The sequence below is a fragment of the Eubalaena glacialis genome, chromosome 15 (genome assembly GCF_028564815.1).
Source record: "Eubalaena glacialis isolate mEubGla1 chromosome 15, mEubGla1.1.hap2.+ XY, whole genome shotgun sequence".
Classification (NCBI taxonomy): Eukaryota; Metazoa; Chordata; class Mammalia; order Artiodactyla; family Balaenidae; genus Eubalaena; species Eubalaena glacialis.
In genome coordinates this window covers 74,512,755-74,532,754 of record NC_083730.1, presented here as the reverse complement: position 1 = coordinate 74,532,754, position 20,000 = coordinate 74,512,755, and positions in this window count along the sequence as shown.

Here is a 20,000-nt window from a genome sequence, read left to right as displayed (position 1 = left end):
CAGAGGAGGGATTGGGGGGGAATAAAAAGAATATCTTTTTGAGTACTATTGCGATGGAAATTGTGTTTGCTTATATGCAGGGGCCTGCAATTTTTTTTTTTTTTTTGTAAGGGGCCTGATAGTAAATATTTTAGGCTTTGCAGGCGATTGCAAACATTTTAGGCTCTGTGGCAATTGCTCAATCCTGCTGTTGTAACACAAAAGCAGTCAGACAATATGTAGATCAATGATTGTGGGTGTGTTCCAATAAAACTTCATTTACAAAAACAGGCAGTGGGCTGGATTTAGCAGGCCAGCTGACGTTGGCCTACAACATTCCTTTTCTCTTACCCTCTTTCCTACAGGGCCTGATTTTTGTTCTACCTCCCTTGTGTTCCTGAGAGACTGACTCCACCTCCAACCATCAGGAGTGGATTTTGATTAGCTTAAGCTGATTGGCCCATTTCATTTTCCTGGACACTGGTTGATTCAGGGGTGGGCATGTGACCTCAGTCAGTCCCATCAAAGTGAATGTCAGGACTCTTGCTTGTAATGTTGGGAGGAAGACATTCTTCCTTTGTGGATTGTGTGGTTTCAAACATGAGGGCTGGAACTGCTACAACTATTTTGCTTTTATGAGGAAAGCCTTTTGTGGATGACGTCAATGAAGGACTAAGAGAATTAGAAATGAAGAGTGGGCCTTGAGACTTTCCAATTATATATTATTTTGATAAGATGCCAGTTTGAGATGAGTTTTAGGTATCTGCAGCAGTAAGGATCTTAACAGGCTTTCATGTGGGTAACCATTGTGCTTTACAGATACCACCTAATATAATAGTTGTCTATGCAGAAGGCCTTCTAATCCCTATTTAGCAGATGTTGAAACTAAGACATAAACAGATTAAGTGGCTTGTCTAGAGTCATGCAGTATAGACACCATCATGCATGACCATCTGGGACTCCTTTTCTATTCCCTTATTTAGCACCAGACCCTGCCCCTCTGACAACTGTGATTGATGGCTCTTGAGAGGGGCACGTGATACAAGCTAAGCCCATCAGAATCCTTCCCTGGGAATTTTTCTCTCTGGAGCTGGAGGAAAAGAGCCCTTTCTTCTCTGGTTGTGCAACTCTCCTTTCTAGAAACTTCTTTCTCACCCATTTCCACAAGATTGCGGAGGGAGCAACCATGTTATGACATGACTCTATCTCTGATCCTAGTTGATGAAACTTGATGAAAGCTTGACCCAAGAAGGACTAGTCAGTGCTGTGGTTGTTTAAATATATATCTACAAGTTCTTTGACATCCCTTATTTCAAAAGGTGAAATATTTCCCTTCCCATGAATGTGGGCTGGACTTAGTGCCTTACTGTTAATGAATAGAATGATGGTATGTGACTTCTGAGACTGATCATAAAAAGGATAGTTTCTGCTTGATGTTCTCTGTCTTGGATCACTCACTTCAGGAGAAGCCAACAGCCATGTTGTGAGGACACCCAAGCAGCCCACAGAGAGGCCCATGTGGTGAGAAGCTGCAACAACCAGCATGAACTTGCCAGCCATTAGAGTGAACTATTTTGGAAATGGATTCTCCAGCCCCAGTCAAGCTTGGAGATGATTTCTGGCATATGAGAAACCCTGAGCCGTCACCACCCAGCTAAGCTGCCCCTGGATCCCTGACCCACAGAAACTATGTGAGATAATAAATGTTGTTGTTGTATCAAGCCACTCAGTTAGGGGATAACTTGTTACGCAGCAGTAGATAACTGATATAAGACCCTTCACTGAGACTTTTGGGCTTGGGATTGAGAGTCAGGCCAAGTGGATTTGGAATCTGTTGGCAGCCATATTTACCACCATAAAGATCAGTGTTTGAAGAAGCCAATTATCAGAGCAAGAGAGTGAGATGAGGGAGAGTGAGAAACAGAAGAGAATGAGCAGAGAGATGAGCTGTGGTCCACATGTGTTGTTTCTTCTTACCTAGCATCCCTTCCACCTCTTTTAGGGATAACACCCTGATTTGCCTTGGCAAGAACCACCTGTTTCCCACTCTCAGTTCATGTGGGCTGGGTAGAACTGATTCCACACTCTGTTTGCAGGGTGAGAGTCTAACTTATATAGTTTTTGTACCTATATGAAGGAGTTTCTGAAGCCACAGTTATATGAGACGATAAGCACCCCCCCCTTCCCCCCCCCACACCACTTTTTTTGGCTAAAGCTGGTGACTTGGGTTTCACTTACAAGTGAAAGAGACTCTACTGAAACAGAAGCAGAGATGAGCGACAGACAGAGATAAAGACATTTATCCAGGTGCCAGTTCCTGGATTTAGCTGTTCCTGAAACCCACCCAAGTCCTGCCTTTCATAACAACAGCAGGCGCAGTGGCAACAACGAACATTTACTGAAGGCTTATAATAAAACCCACCTTTTGCTAACTTAGTTCTTTCACTTGCAACCAAGAACGTCTTAAAGGCTACATGAGCCAACGCAAAAACATCTGGAAGGAGAGAGAATGTGCACTTAATTTAAAGGGAAATGAAATTTAAATAAAGATTTACAAGACACAAGTGGGAAATCGTGCCAGACTGTAACTGCATCATTTGTAAATTCTGCCTAGACCTTCTCTGTGTCTGGGGCTCCTTGTGGTGAATAGCACAGCCCCACAGGGAGGCTCTAATGGATCACAGGCCAGGGAGATGCAGGCTTGGGGAGTGGGCAGAGAAGACAAAGCAAGGCACATGTCTGAAAGCCTTTCAAATATTTAAAACTGGGACCTAAATCTACCTTCTTATTACGGGAGATGGCATTGGAAGGGAAAAGTTTTTCAATTGATAAACCATTTTCCTCCCTCATTTCTATGTTTTTTCTGCTTAGATGTTTTTTTCCTTTTTGTATAGGATGCAAAATACAAGTCCTCCCTCCCCTCTCTCCAGATGTATCCAATTTTTAGAAATATTTTCATATTTATTTAGATTTAAACAGACTTTCTTTTTCAGAGGAGTTTTAGGCTCACAGCAAAACTGAGAGAAAAGTACAGAGACTTCCCGTACACTCCTTGCCTCCACACAGGTACAGCTACCTCTGCCACTGAAACCGAGCCGGACCCTGGGGGGCTCCTGGGTCCAGGAGCCTTTCTATGCAGCCTCCATGACCTTCCCTGAGTTCCAAAGGGCAGGTTCAAACAGCTGCTAAGCAGGGAAGGGAGGGGATGCAGAGACAAGGGGGGAGCAGACAAGAAACAATAGTGCCGCCTTGGGGCAGGGTCCTGGTTCCGCCTCAAAGGATACACATGACAACATCTTTGAGCTCCTTACAGAACTAAAACCCAACAAATGGAAGAGGTAGCATTCTTCATTCCAGAGAAGACCAGCTGAGGCCAGATTAAAGGAACCAGAGAAGCTCATCAAGAGATTACCTGAGACCAGATTAAAGGAGTGAAGGCCCTGCACACACCCTATTCTTATCAGCAACCCCACCCTTGAACTATTGCTATAGAACTTGTCACCAAATCCTCCTGGGTTGGGACACAGTTTTCAAGGGCAGGAGCTGGCTGTGTCCCCCTTTGCCTGGCAAAGCAATAAAGCTATTCTTTTCTACTTCACCCAAAACTCTGTCTCCGAGATTTGATTCGGCACCAGAGCACAGAGGCTGAGTTTTCGGCATCACCATCAACACCCCCTACCAGAGGGGGACGGTTGTTACAACGGGTGGACCTGCACTGACACATCATCACCCAAAGTCCACAGTTTACATTCGGGTTCACTCCTGGTGTTTGGACAAATGTATAAGGACACGTATCCAACACCGTAGTGTCATACAAAATAGGTTCACTTCCCTTAAAATTATCTGTGCTCCTGTTACCGAATTGAGTCATATGGACCCTGCTTGGGCTCTCTGCCTAGGTGGGGGAGGGTTCTTTTTCCATCAGGGTCTGAGTAGGTGAATAAGGAAACGGAAGCTGAGATTGACATAGCACAAGCTTTATTCAGTGGTCAAAGAATGGAGAACCAGGAACTAAGTTCACAGATCAACTTCTTGCCCACCTGGGGAGAGGGATGTAATTTTAAAGAGTAAAGACAAAACGAGGAGGAGTGAGGCTAGTGATGGGGAGGTGTAGTCATTAGTCTACCGGGGAAGGGGCAGGGCTTTTTCGAGGGAGTGGGGTGCCACCTCCTTTTTATCCTTTTTTGGTCCTTAATGTCCAGTCCTGGACGCTGGTAGGTGTGTCACTTAATATGCTAATGTAGTAAAATCAGCATATAATGCGACTTGGGGTCTGTTGGAGGTCAGATTGGAGGCCAACTTGGTCCCAGCTGGTTCTGTCTGGATTTCTTTGTTGGGAGATTTCTTTCTTATCTCTGGGCCCTTGAACTTAAAGATTTATGCTAACTCCTGCTAAAGGAGGGGGCGTTGGCAGGCTGTGAGCAGGGACACTCCTGCTAAAGGCGGAGGCTGATGGGTTTTGAGCAAAGACATGGAGCAGCTCTGGCAACAGACCTGCCTATTCCCTGCTTGGTATCTACTTAATAGCTTGGGGCACACCCTTGCAGGTTTTTCTATGCACTTATATACCTGAGTATGGGCATGTGCCTCTATGTAGTCTTGCATTTCTTTTCTTGTTAATACTACTTATTATAATTTACTTACAGATCTATGACTTGCTTTTGGTCACTTATCAGTAGGTCTTGTGAGCACAAGGAGATCTGGCTCATTTTCTGAGGAGATATTTAATATTCCAGTAGAATATGACCCATTTTCCCATTGATGGACATTTAATTGTTTCCAGCTTTTTTGGTGAGCGTTTGTTTCATGCACACTTTTGTCCATAAATATTTGTGCATATGTGTTTCTGTAGAAAAGACACATTCTAGAAGTAGAGTTGGGAGGGTAGAAGGTTATGCAGGCTTTGAATTTTGATGGAGTTGCTGTTGCATTGGAAAGGCTGTACAGGTTTCACCATGGTGAGTTCCACTCCTGGTACCCTCTGCCCTCTCCACGGAGGGCAGTTTCCACCACTTTGTTTTTGTTGATATGATTGGCAAAAGGATATCCTGTGTTTTTTTAAAGCTTTTTTTTGGCTGCGCCAGGCGGTTAGCAGGACCTTAGTTCCCCAACCAGGGATTGAACTCAGGCCCACAAGCAGTGAAAGTGCCGAGTCCTAACCACTGGACGGCCAGGGAATTCCCTCCTTTTTTGTTTTAACTTGAATTTCCTTTATTTTTTAAATGTTTATTTATTTTGGCTGCGCCGGGTCTTCGTTGCGGCATGAGGGATCTTCATCGCGGCATGCGGACTTCTTAGTTGCGGCACGCAAGCGGGATCTAGTTCCCCGACCAGGGATAGATCCCGGGTCCCCTGCATTGGGAGCTTGGAGTCTTACCCACCGGACCACCGGGGAAGTCCCGAATTTCCTTTTTTTTTTTTTTTTTTAAACCATTGAATTTTGCACTTTAGTGGAGGAATTGTAATGAAACCCCAATAAAGCTGTTACTTTTTTAAAAAATTAATTAATTAATTAATTTTTGGCTGTGTTGGGTCTTCGTTTCTGTGCGAGGGCTTTCTCTAGTTGCGGCAAGCGGGGGCCACTCTTCATCGCGGTGCGCGGGCCTCGCACTATCGCGGCCTCTCTTGTTGCGGAGCACAGTCTCCAGACGCGCAGGCTCAGTAGTTGTGGCTCACGGGCCTAGTTGCTCCGCGGCATGTGGGATCTTCCCAGACCAGGGCTCGAAGCCGTGTCCCCTGCATTGGCAGGCAGACTCTCAACCACCGCGCCACCAGGGAAGCCCCCTTTGTTTTTTAAAAACTCTCAAACAAGTTTCTTTTTCTTGACCCCAGCCAGCGTCTCACTTCCTCGGACTCAACACCACAGTCACTTTTTTTCTCTGCGGTAAGCCCAGCTGAAAGAATTCCTTTCATGCTCTGGGGCCTCAAGACTGGGTTCCCTCAGGGTGTAATTAGCACAACCTAATCGGTGGCTTTCAACCACGTGCTGCGTTCCTTTCAGTACTGTATTCAAGGAAAGGAGGAAGATGGCTTTGATCACTTTTAGGAGTGGTGTTTTCTGGCCTTTGACCTTTGAGATTCCCCTGGGGGGTTGGCTGCCAGGGGTTCAGCAGAGAAAATGAAGTAAGAATGATGTTGAGGGCCTGGAAGGGCTTCCTGGGACCCCAGGGACCTGCTGAATTGATGGTGGTTTTGCAATCAAAGGCCAAAGAAAAGTCTGTAGGTCAGGATTAGGGGTGTGAGCATAGCTGGCTTAGAATGGGGGTGGGAATGGGATGGAGTGGAGACACGTGGAATAAATAATAATAATAATAATACAAAATGCACATGTGTCAGGTATAGTGCTGAGCACCTGAAGATCATGACCTCATTTAATCCCCACCATAACCCTGTGAGGTTGGTACTAGCGTTATCCCCCTTCATAAATGTGAAAACCAAGGCTTAGAGAGATTGACTGCTTTCATGAAGACCACAGAGCTGGCAGGTGGCTGAGCTAGGACTCCACCTCCTGTCACCTTGCTCCCTCTTAACTATCACGAACACTGCCTCCCATCTCAAGGTCATACCTGAGGAGCCCTGTGTAGCCCAATGACACACCTGGACCTATATGACTTCATTTCGCATAGACCGCCTGTGATGTAGGTTTATTATCCCCATTGTACAGTGGAGGAAACTGAGGCTCAGGAAAGGAAAGTGGTGGAATTAGGACTTGAACCCAGGATTCAATTTCCAGCTCAGTTATAGAAACCGAGTGGGGCCGTCCTGGGTACAGAAGCCTTTCTGCGTCCCCCATTTCTTTGTTAAGAAAAAGGCTTGAGCCTCCTAGACCTTCCCTGAGTTTGAAAGGGCAGATTCAAACAGTTACTAATCAGTAAGTCAGAAAGAGAAAAACAAATATCGTATATCGCTTATATGTGGAATCTAGAAAAATGGTAGAGATGAACTTATTTGCAAAGCAGAAATAGAGTCACAGATGTAGAAAACAAACTTAAGATTACCAAGGGGGGAAGGGAGGATGGGACCAATAGGGAGATTGGGACTGACATATATACACTACTATATATAAAATAGATGACTAATGAGAATCTACTGTATAGCACAGGGAACTCTACTCAGTGCTCTCTGGTGACCTAAATGGGAAGGAAATCTGAAAAAGAGTGGATATATGTATACGTATAACTGATTCACTTTGCTGTACAGCAGAAACTAGCAAAACACTGTAAAGCAACTATACTCCAATTTAGAAAAAAACAACAGATACTAATTAGGGAAGGGAGGGAATGCAGAAACAAAGCAGAAGCAGCCAAGAAACAACAGTGCAGCTATAAGCAGGGCCCTGGTTCCTCCTCAAGGACTATACATAACAAATATCTTTGAGTTCTTCTGCAGGAACTAAGGCCCTCACCCAGGTGGACGATGGCAACTCCAGGCTGAGCACAGGATTCTGGGAACATCACCCTGCTATCTCACCAGCAACCAATCAGAAGAAAGTCACATGCCCTTCAGCCCTCACCCCAAATTATGCCTATAAAAACTCTTCCCCGAAAAACCATCAGGGAGTTCCAGGGGTGAGGAACAAGCCACCTGTTCTCCTTGCTCGGCCCTGCAATAAACCTTTCTCTGCTCCAAACTCCGACATTTAGGTTTGTGTGGCCTCACTGTGCATCCGGCACACAAACTTACTTTTGACCCCTTCACATCTGAATTAAAAAAAATCCCTAAAGGTCAATATTTTTCTTGTTGAACATTTATCCTAGCCTTGTAGATAAGCACAGACCACTTACCAGCCAGCATCATCACACACTGGTAAATAAAGAAAAAATTTTTTAAAGAAATAAAATAACTACTATTCTATGTTACTAAAGAAGTAATACATGTCCATCACTGGAAAATCACAAAATGGAAACAACCAAAAAGTATATTAAAATGATTCATACTTCTATTATCCAGAGTTAATTTTCTATCCTTTTGGGTGTATGTTATTCCAGTTTTTTCTGTCCATATTTCTCCACCCCTCACTTTTTTACTTAACATGTAATGAATATTATTTTCATAATTACCTTTTTTTCAATTTGCCAGCAATAAGTTCATTTACATGTTGAAGTCATATGTATTGTGAGTCTTAAATACTTCAGGTTCTGAACACAAGAAAGGGGGGCCCTGCCTCATGGTGCTTACGATCTACAGGCAAAAACTATTTAAACAAGCAATTACACAAAAGTTACTTATTCTTGTGATAAGTGTTACAAAGCAAAAAACAGAGAGAAAGAAATAAAGGAAGGAAGGACGGAAGGAAGGGAGAAAGAAAGGAGGAAGGGAGGAAGGAAGGAAAAGGGAAGGAGAGGGGAAGGGAAGAACAGAGAAGAAAGAAAAGAAAAGAAAAGAAAAGAAAAGAAAAGGAGTTTTTGAGAATATAAGTTCATGAACCTTAGCTGGGTGAACTTGTAAGCTGATCCTTAGTGGGATCAGAGGAGGGTCCTCCAAGGAGGGGACAATGAAACAGAGACCCAAGGATAAGTAGGACTTAGCAAGTGGAAGCATGGCAGGAAGGGCTTTCCAGCAAAGGCTCTGAGGGAGGAAGAAGCTGAGAAACAGAAGGCCAGTGTGACTGCAGTGGAGTGAGCAAGTCGTGTGTGTGTTTGTGCGTGTGTGCGCGGGTGCACAGGGGTTGAGAAGCTTGTGGCGGGGGCTGGGATATGAAACAACACAAGGTAGGAAAGATGGGCAGGGGCCACACCTCTTTTCACTTTATAAAGTGTAAAGAATTTGTCTTTAATCTAAAATCAATGGAAAGCCATTGAAGAACTTTAAAGCAGGCAAGGGACACAATCAGCTACTCGGTTTAGGAAGAGCCCTTGGGCTGGGGGCGGGTCCAAAAACGGAGGGGGGAGATCCAGTGGGAAGCAGTTTAGTGATGCATGAGCTGGCAGAGGGCGGTGGTAAAGGAGATGGGGAGAGGTGGATGGAATCCAGAGACATCTAGGAAGGAGAGTGGAGATGGGGACTTGGCTGTGGATGGGATGTACAGGGGGCAGGGGAACTGTTCAACACCATGGGTAGATGGATATAGGAAGAGAAGCACATGGATGGGGGAGGTCTGGAGTAGGGATGCAGGTGATCGATTTAGGTTTGTGCAGGCTGTGTTTGAGGCATCTTTGAAACATCCAAACATCCTGGAGCTGCCGTCAACTGACAGGTTATTCCTCTCCCTGCAGGGTGGGCAATTTACAATTACTAAAGGTGATTTTCTCTCTGCAGTCAGGAAGCAAAGAGGGGGCAAAAAGAAAACAACCCAAACTGCATTGTGGACACTCAATATAAATTGTGTTCCACTCTTGTAGCCACAGTAGAGAACTGTCAGGCAAGGGAAGTGTGCAGTGGGACAGAGAGAAAGGGGTTCCGCTTTATTCCCATTCTTCAAAGATCCTAGGATAGCAGTCACACAATTCAACTGAAATCCACAACATTTGTTGAGTACCCCGTACATGGCAGGCTTACTGGTGAACATAGGAATTCTGTCTTTCTCTTAGTGCCTCCCTGGAGAAGACTCAAACTATCCCTACATGGTCTGGAGTGGAGAGACCTTAGTTTGAAGAGTGGCAAAAACAAAAATTTAATCAGGACAAGTAGTCAAAACTAAATTAGATCCACATGCTAAGTAGAAGCTCCATAAGCTCTGCCAAATGATTAGGATTAAATAGAAATATGTTTTCTTTTGCCCCCCTCGTCAACCTTTTCCTGGTGTTTTTTTCCCTCTAAAAGTAAAGAGAAGTCTAACAAGCGCCTCAGTGAATGATGTGGAGTTCTCCTGGAGTTTTCAATTTGGCTGTATTGATTTATAAGGGCTTTTCAACGACTGAATTCTTGGTGGCAGTGCGCAGGGCCAGAGTACGTGAGAATCATGCTCTATTGATCGCAGGTACTTAGAAAGGGGGCATTTACGTGTCTGCTTTAGATGGATGAAGCTGCAAATAATGAAGCTTCCCACGCAACATTTATTAAATGAAAATCTAGAATTCGTTAACACAAGAACTTGTATTAGAAAGAAAGGGAGGGGGGCTGGAGAAAAAATAGGGACTACAGTAGTTATCATGAACATAATATATGAAGCAATTTGAATTCAAGGGAAGGCAATTTGGAATCTTATTAAATTTTCTTCTCTCCTTTTATTGTGTGAGCATGGTTGGGTGGCTTCTGGGGAGTCATCGATCAAAACATAGGTGCATAGGGAGGTGGGGACTGAAAAAGACCAGTTCCCAAATCATTGCTCTAGTTAAAATGGGACTGCTATCCAGTGCCTAGGATCTGGCTCAAATCAGGAACTCAGTAAATATGAATGATAAATAATGAATGAATGGATGGATGGCTGGACCAGGATTGGGAGAGACCATTAAACATTAGCTGTGGTTGCCAAAAAGGCTGGCACAGCAGTTAGCTAAGCCCTGTCAGCCTCTGTTTCCAATTCATTTCACTTCTTCACTCATTCATTCATTCATTCTCTCACTCATTCAACATTTATTGAGAATGGACCATGTACAAGGTACTATGTTAAGTACCCTATTAGTTTCCTAGGGCCGTCCTAACAAATTACTACAAACCAGGTGGCTTAAAACCACAGACATTTATTTTCTTATAGTTCTGGAGGTTACAAGTCCAAAATCAAGGTGATAACAGGGCATGTCCCCACTGAAGGCTCTAGGGAGGAATCCTTCCTTGCTTCTTCCAGCTTCTGGTGGTCGCGGGCATTCCTTGGCTTGTGGCAGCATCCTTCCAGCCTTTGCCTCTGTCTTCACATGGCCATCTTTTCTGTGCCTCTGTGTCTCTAGATCTCCCTCTCCTTATAAGGACACCAGTCATCAGGTTTTGGGTCCACTCTAATCTTGTGTGACCTCATCTTAACTTGGTAACATCTGCAAAGACCTTATCTCCAAATAAGGTCACAGTCACATGTTCTGGGTGGACATAAATTTTGAGGGGATGCTATTCAACCCAGTATAAGCACTTGGGGAAACCCAGATTGGTGCTTGCTAACAGTTGAATAGGGGACGTACGAGAAACACACATATTCAGTATGTAAATATATAAACACCTCCCAGTTTGCAGCATGTCAAGCTGGTGACCTGATTTATCCCCTTGAATCCTTCCTGCTCTTGCTGAAAGAGGGAGGGTGATGCTTCTTTTTAGAGATGAAGAAAAGAAGGTGCAGAAAGGTGAAGTCACCCAGCTGGTAAATGGCAAAGACAGCGCTTTCTGGTTCCTTTTATATGCTTGTTGTAGGGAAGTGAGAAAATGCAGGTAAGTCTGAAGAAAAAAAATTGTAATCCCACCCCACATAGGTAAACACTGTTAAACTTTGGTGTGTAATCCTTCTGGAATTTGCAGTGGACATTTTCTCTGCCTGCCGAGCGTCCCCATTCCCATCTTGGGAACCGGCCCATCCATGTTGCTCCAGACCAGGCTTCTGGAAGCATGACCCAATCTTGGCTACAGTTGATTAAGTCATGAATGGGTGACTGACCCACACTGAGTCAGTCAGTGCCTTGACTGGGACTTGGAAGAGAGACCCAGAGGTTCCAGCCTGAATCTTGCTGATCCCTGTGATGAAGCAGGCGAGAACCTAGAAGGGGCAACACTGCCCTGTGATGTAGGTTTAGATGCCGAGGAGAGTGATCTGCAGTGAAGGAGTAGGAGGAGGCCAACTTAAAGAGAATTCAGAGATGTTTCCATAATCCAGCCACATGTTACCCTTGAGCTTCCTGAGTAGCCTTATGGAGATCCCTGGAAATCTCTCTTTTCCAAATCAACTAGATTGAAAGGGTTTCTGTTACTTGCAATCAAAAATCCAATGGCAAGTAGCAGGAAAAAAAAAACAAAACCCTAAAGTAGCTTAAACCATAGACATTTATTTCTTTATATATCAAATGGCTGGAGGAAGGTAATTCTGGGATGGTTCAATGTCATTAAAGGTGTACGTGTTTATTATCTTTTTGTCCTGCCTTCCCTGGCAGTGACTTCCCTCACAGTCACAAGATGGCTGCTGCAGCTCCAAGAATCACATCCTCACAAGACAGTGTCCAAAATCAGGAAGGGAAGATAGCTAAAGCAGAAAGGAATTTTCCCTGCATATACCTCTCTCTTATTGAAGGGTGAGAGGAAGATAATTTCCTGAAAGCCTCTCTGCAGATTTCCCTTATGTGTGATTGAACGGATCTGGGCTACATGGATATTTCTAGACCAGTCAATGGATGAGGGCAATGGATGTGCTAAGACTGGTTTAGACAAATATTCACTCATCCCCTGGGGCTGAAAATATTTGTCTGATAGTGCAAAATGGCACTCATAAAATCTTCCATGAGTAAGGAAGAAAGAGATGGAATGGTATTGGGAGGGTAACCAATAAAGTACTCCCCAGTGCTAATAAGTTATCTCTATTGTTTTGCAACCTATGCTATTCACTTAAAATATTGTGACTGTCTTTCTATTTTGATGAATATACAAAATGCATGACTTTATCCATTACAATATAGGACAGTGATTCTCGACATTGGTGTACAGCCAGTGATTTCTGCTGTCTGATACACCCACCTCTCTGCTGCTGCCTTGGCCACAATTCTTTCTCTGACCCAGCTCTCAAAACCAATTGTGTCTCTGTCTTCCTTTTCCACTTCCTTGTTGATTTTTCTTCCTCAGGTAACACTGGGGTTTCCAGAAAGGGTCATCTGCTTCCTCCCTCCTTACAGCACTCTGCCCATTTCTGAGGCCCCTGAGGGTGGACAGCCAACACCTAAGGCTTGGCCAGGTGAGTCAGGAACTGCAGAGAGGATGGAGGCACAGGGCTTTTGGGTAGACACTGGGGTCTCTCTCTGGAGATGCTGGGTTCTGATTAGGGAATCCTTGGCCCCAAAGTGATTTAAGTGAGTGCCCAGCACAAGCTGACTCAAGCAGTGTGCCTTTGAATTTTGTGGATTTTGCAAATTTCCTTCCAGGAAGGGAGGGTGAGGCAGTGTGACATCATGGTTAAGTACACAAGATACATGCACCCCAATGTTCACAGCAGCACTAATTACAATAGTCAAGACATAGAAGCAACTTAAGTGTCCATCAACAGATGAATAGATAAAGAAGATGTGGTAAATATATACAATGGAATATTAGCCATAAAAAAGAATGAAGGGCTTCCCTGGTGGCGCAGTGGTTGAGAATCTGCCTGCCAATGCAGGGGACACGGGTTCGAGCCCTGGTCTGGGAAGATCCCACATGCCGCGGAGCAACTAGGCCCGTGAGCCACAACTACTGAGCCTGCGCGTCTGGAGCCTGTGCTCCGCAACGGGGGAGGCCGCGATAGTGAGAGGCCCGCGCAACGCGATGAAGAGTGGCCCCCGCTTGCCGCAACTAGAGAAAGCCCTCGCACAGAAACGAAGACCCAACACAGCCAAAAATAAATAAATAAATAATAAAAATAAAGGAATTCCTTTAAAAAAAAAAAATCTATCAGTGATGTTTAAAAAAAAAAAAAAGAATGAAATAATGCCATTTGCAGCAACATGGATGCAACTAGAGATTATCATACTTAGTGAAGTAAGCCAGACAAAGAAAAATATCATGTGGTATCACTTATATGTGGAATCTTAAAAAAAAAAAAACAACTTAACTTATTTACAAAACAGAAATAGACTCATAGACACAGAAAACAAACTTATGATTACCAAAGGGGAAAGGGTGGGGAGGGATAAATTAGGAGTTTGGGATTAACATATACACACTACTATATATAAAATAGATAACCAGCAAGGACCTACTGTATAGCACAGGGAACTATACTCAATATATTGTACTAACCTATAAGGGACAAGAATCTGAAAAATTCCTGTCACACACACATATGTATAACTGAATAACTGTGCTGTACACCTGAAACTAACATAACATTGTAAATCAACTGTACTCCAATTAAAAAAAAAAAAAAGCACACAGACTTTGGACCTGGGTTGACCTAGGTTTGAATCCTGCCTCTGCCACATAGACACAAATTACTTAACTCCATGACTCTGTTTCTTCCTTTGTAAAATGGGGATAATAATATCTTTTCTGCAGGTTACAATGTAGATTGGTGACAATGCATGTAAAGTGATGAGTAGAGGGCCTGGCATGTAGAAGATGCCCCCCAAATGAGAGCTGCTGCTGGTGTTGGTACAGGATTTTCCCGGTGACTGGTTCCTCTCCTTGCCCCCAATTCTCCACGAGAGGGAAGGATGAAGAACAACTGTGCCCCTCAATTTCCTCGTCCGTTAAGAGGGAAAATAATTAAATGGGGTATTGTATGTAAAACATCCAGCCGTTGTAAGTACTTGGTAATCATGAACAATTTAAATGAACATTGCCACGACTTAACACTAGTCTGATGTTTCTTTCTGCATATGGCAATTATTTTCCTAGTGCCTTCTAGGAGCCATGCCCTGTGCTTGGTTCTGGGGGTTTAACAGTGACCCCGACAAACGCAGTGATGTGCCATCCCACCCGGGGCTGAGACATTCACCTTTGCCTGGGGAGTAGATATCCGTGTGCCAGGCCCTTTGAACACAGCTCTCCCTTCGGCACCCCTGCAATCATGGAGCTGGGAAGGGATGAAGGATTGAGATGGGAGAATAAGTGGGAATAATGATTCTGTCAGGAAGAAGCAAGAGCCACCAAATGCAAAAGGACATAGGGGTCCCGCTGTTATGGCAGCAAAGGGCAGAAGCTCTTTCAGGCAAGCCTTCTGCAGCCCCAAGAGATGTTAAAATGCATCCAATTCAGTGGGCAAAATAAGCTCAAGCCTGCACTTCTGAGAATCCAGCTCTTTGGGGTCAGGAAATGTGAGCTGTGTTCAGACAGCTCTGGGAGCAAGGACCCACCAGTCTCCTTGGTTGGCTGCACTTGACCAAAAGAGGCCAGCCAGACTGGAAGGACGCTGGGGAAATTTAGGAAAAGAGAGCACTGGCCTCTGTTTATGACTGATTCCACCTTGGAGTGGCTGTGAACATGGGCTCTGGAGCCAGAATGCCTGGGTTTGTCTCCCTGCCCCTCCCCTAACCAGCTGTGTGACCTTAAGAAAACCACTCGTCCTCTCTGAGCCTTAGTTTCCTTGCCTATAAAACTGGGATGAGAATTGTACCTACCTCGCAGGGCTGCCACAAGGATTAAGTGAGATGATGCACGTGTAACGCTGGTTATCTCATTAGATGTGCACAACCAGCCTGCAAGGCAATGCAGGATCTCTGTGCCCATTTCACAGATGGGAAAACTGAGGCTCAAGGAACCCCTCAAAGGCAGATGCTGGGTTGTAGTTGTCTTTGTCTAGTATCTATTAAGTCTTCACTAAGTGGTGGCATCACATATCATTCTAGGTACGTGACCACTGATTGCATCCACTGAATAAGGACTTGTAAAGATCCTGATTCCAAACCTCATCTTCCATGTGAATGACTCAGTGGAGATGGGGAGTGCCCATTATAAATATGCTTAGAAATATGCTTGTCCGTCAAGTGGTGGTGATGTGGTAAGCATTACTACTATTGACTGAGCACTAATTATATGCCAGGCACTGTGCCAAACGTGTGACAAGCATTCTCATGGGATACTCAGTCGCCCTACGAATAGGTGCCGTTATTTACTTCTATTTCATAGATGAATAGACTGAGCCTTATAAAGGTTAAAGAACTTGCCCAAGGTCATCCCTCTGGTAATGTCAGAGCTAGGATTCCCACCCAGGGCTTGTCTGACTCCAAAGTCTGAGCACCAGGTCTACCCTGCATTGCCCAGAGAAGGTAAATGACTCACCCAAGGCCACACAGCGAGCAGCAGTGCAGCTGAGACAAGATTAGGACTCTGGTTGCCTTTCTTCAGTTCTGCCTTCTCCACCCCTCAGTAGACTGAAGTCTACTTCACTGTGCCTGGAACTTTTCCAAACCCCCAGGGAAGGACAGAAAGCAGGAGTTGGGGAGCGGGGGTTTCAGCTGTTCCCTTCAGACCTCCACAGTGGTCAAGTGACTTCCCAGGTTGGATCCAATTTCCAGCCAGAGCTGAAATGTGTCAGGTGTTTGACAGCAACAAGTCAAGCCCGGCCACATGTGGTAGGAATGGAGGGGGCTCATGATTTGCCAGTGGCGTCCAATTACCAGCAAACTGTCAGAACACGCCACCATGGGAAGCTGGTGTCAACGATGGTTCCATGTCTGGGCCGGATAGCAGGAGTGGAACGAGGAGGGGGCATTCCCCTGGAGCCACTGCCATGGCCCCGAAGGGGGCTGCCTTTCCATCTCAGACACTGAAGGCAGCAAAAGGAATGAAAGAAAAAAAAAAAAAAAGGTGCATTTGGTGTCTCTGTGGACTTGTGGCCATGGGATCCTGGAACAGAACCATCGTACATGGATGGGAGGCAGGACAAGGTCATGGTTAGAAGCAGGGCTTTGGAGGCAGAGCTGGGTTGACCTAGCTGGGTGACCCTGAACTTATTTATTTATAACATAAGAATTTCTTTCTCCATTCTAGAATAAGAATAATGCTACCTTTCTTGTAGAATTGTCAGGTAATTTTAATGAGTGAGTCCTGATAAAAGCCTTAGAAAGGTACTTAGTAAACACTCAATACACAGCAGACACAGGCACCTGTGTGCCATTTCTAGCCTCCACCTTACTCCCCTCGTGCTCATCCCTGACGCCTAGTCCTAGCCATGCAACAGATAGTTGTGGAACAATTCAACAAAATGGCTATTTCTTGCGTATCTCCAATAATGGGAGTTCAGTCTTTGAATTGTGTCAGAGCTTTGTTGTTTGACTGAACAACAGCTTTGCTGTTTGTCTTATTGACTTATGTTCTTCCTGCTTTCAAGAGCAATATGGGGTGGTGGTCTGAATTCCTGCTTTGCCACTGACAAGCTGTGTGTGAACTTGGGCAAGTAACTGCACTACACAGCGCCTCGATTTCCTCAAAGGGGACTAGTAATTCCTCCCTCCCAGGGTTGTTGTGAAGTTTACATGAAATTTAAAACTGATTTAACTGTGTGTGTACGCGTATATACATATATGTACAGATACATACATGTGTCTATGCATATATGCATGGCACTAAGTACATGCAACAGTGCATGGTAAATAGTTCTTATCTAGTGTTGGCTGTTCTTACAATAATAATATTATTTATTTATTAATATCAGATAATTAATTATTAATAATATTAGCATAGGGCCTGCCCCATGAGGCTGGACAGAACAAATGTTATATTCTATAGTCAACATCCAACAATAGTCACCGAGTATCTGCTGTGTGCTAGACATCATGCAGGGTTCTTGTGATGGTCACAGAGGCTTGCCATTCAGACCCTCCTCTGAGGGAGCTTGGTTGACCAAGAGCCTCCTGCTGTTGCATCTTTGGACCCACCCTTATGTTCACACTGGACTGTGCTTCTCCCAGATGCTCCCAGCCAAAGACTGAAGGCTGTGGGGTAATAGGACCTGGCCAGTCCTGCCCAATATGGAATCCCTCCAAACTGGTTTCCTGAGGCTGCCGTAATAAATTGTCACAAACTGATGACTTAAGACAAGAGAAGTGTATTCTCTCACAATTTTGGAGGCCAGAAGTCCAAAGTCAAGGTGTTGGCTGCATTCCCCCCAAGGAACCACTGTTTTCCTTTTTGCCACTATTGCCCAATTTGCATTTTCCAGAATTCTCTGCATGTGGGATGATACAGTATGTGTTTCTTTTGTTTGCCTTCTTTCACCCCATATCATCACTTTGAGATTCATTCATGCTGTTGTGTGAAGTAATGCCAACTCTGACTCCTACACGGGTTTTATTCTTGTGAGGCTCAGATAAGGTAACAGGTGCGAAAACTACTTTTAAAATAATAAAGCCACATAGTTGTCATATGGGATGATTTGGAAGCAACCTTCTGCCTAAAATATCTATCCTCCCTGTTTCCCACTTCTTTGCCTAGTGAACTTTTCATCACCTTCCCTCGCATACCCATCCTCACTGCTGTGAGTGCTGGCAGCTGACGGTTCACAGCTACCCCACACTCAATCGAATTGCCTTTGTTGGATGAGAGCTGCCTCCTCTGGGAGGTTATCAGTGACTGACTGATCAAGGCAGGACAACGGCTGGGGTACCACTCATGGTCCAGGGCTCCCCACGGGATCAGACTGAAGCTAGACTCCAGCGGAGAACACATCTTTACTTACCTCCCCACACCCTGCCCTATGCTGCGTCCCTCAATCCCTTTCTCCCTCAACAAACCCTTTGCACTAATGCCCAGCTCAGTCTCTGCTTCTAAGGAATCCACCCTAGGGAAGCTGGGACAAGAAGTGGCCCGAAGAAGCCAATTCTAAGCATGGAACTCTGGAGTCGGAGCACTTGCTGCTTTAAGGGTAGTGGGGAACCCCTCACTGGGGACAGGGGGAGTACTCATGGACCCGGGCTTGGTGTAGCAGGACCGTCACTAAGACTTTCAGCTGGGGTGGGTTTTGGGGGAAGGGGATACATAACTTATGCAGTGTCTCTGGCATTTGAACGACACGGGGGAAATCAAAACTGTAAGAATTAGAAAACTGAACAGCCGTTCCCTTGAATCACTGGATTCATGGAACAGAGAAGATGGCAGGCTCTGATCTACTCATTTTCATTGAAAACCATGTGTGAGAGTCAGAGTGCCTCCTTGGGAACATTTAAAGAGACCAGCTGAAAAAAAAAAATAAATAAATAAAATAAAATAGATAACCAACAAGGACCTACTATATAGCACAGGGAACTCTACTCAATATTCTGTAATAAGCTAAGTGAGAAGAGAATTTGAAAAAGAATAGACATATGTATATGTGTAACTGAATCACTTGGCTGTACACCTGAAACTAACACAACATTGTAAATCAACTGTACTCCAATATAAAATAAAAATTTAAAAAAATAGAGACCAGCTGAAAGGCAGACCGAACGGAAAACCAGGTACAAGACTCAATTGTGAAAGTTACTGAACTTAGAGAAAGCTGAAGTCTCAACCTAGGCAAGTCCTCTATGCCAAAGTCAGTGCCCTGATAGGGAGGGAGTGAGACTCTGAGAATTGGGATGAGGATATCTGGGAAGGGGCACTTGAGAACCTCAAATCCCCTGCAGAAGCAGCCCATTCTTCCTTGTCAGAAGATAATAGCCTCCCTTTGCTTGAAAATTATGCAGAAATCTCAAATGAGACAGCTACCTATAGGATAATACTTTCCGTCCCTGTCATCTGATGCCCACTACCTTTGGATATCAGACCTATAAGAAGGGTTAAGTCCCAGCACGGCTTGACCAGAAAAACGCTGGATCTGCTCAGGGAGGAGAGATAATAAACTCCAAAGGAATTGCAGAACCTCAAATTGGGAGAGTATGCCTTGGAGTGGCTCCAGAGGGTACGCTGGATTAAGGGGGACAAGACAGAAAGTTGGATAAAAGAGAATCAGTCAATATGGGGCATTCTTCCCATGTTAGATAGCATTTAACTTCTTGTTAAGCACCCCAGGTGCCAAGCACCCCAGGTGCTGCTGGGATGCTTGGGAAGCTGGCTCACATTGAATGAAGTAGAGATGGCAGATTAGGGGAAGGGATCAAACGTCTCAGAGAAGCGAAAATGCTAGAGGGGATCTACTACCCAAGATTAGAAAATCACCAGTCGGGTAGATTCCTTGGGAAGGCCTGGTGGACCATCCTTTTACCAAGGCCATAACGAGGGTGCCAATAAGGGGGCACCAACGTCATTGGGAGACTCTGTAGTGGTGTCCTCTGATGGTGGGGCTGGCAGAGATGCTGTTACAGAACTGGTATCTTGGTAGCAATGGGAATGATGGGATTTGGGAGCAGAGGCCAGCTGGCAGCTCTTAACCATTAGAAGCAAGGAGGGCACGATGACTGTCACGGGCAGCAAGTCAGAATGGTAGCCAGCGTGGCTTGACCTGTTGGGGCCCACTGAGATGGCTAATAGATCATGGTGTTTCTGGGCAGGATAGATAAATG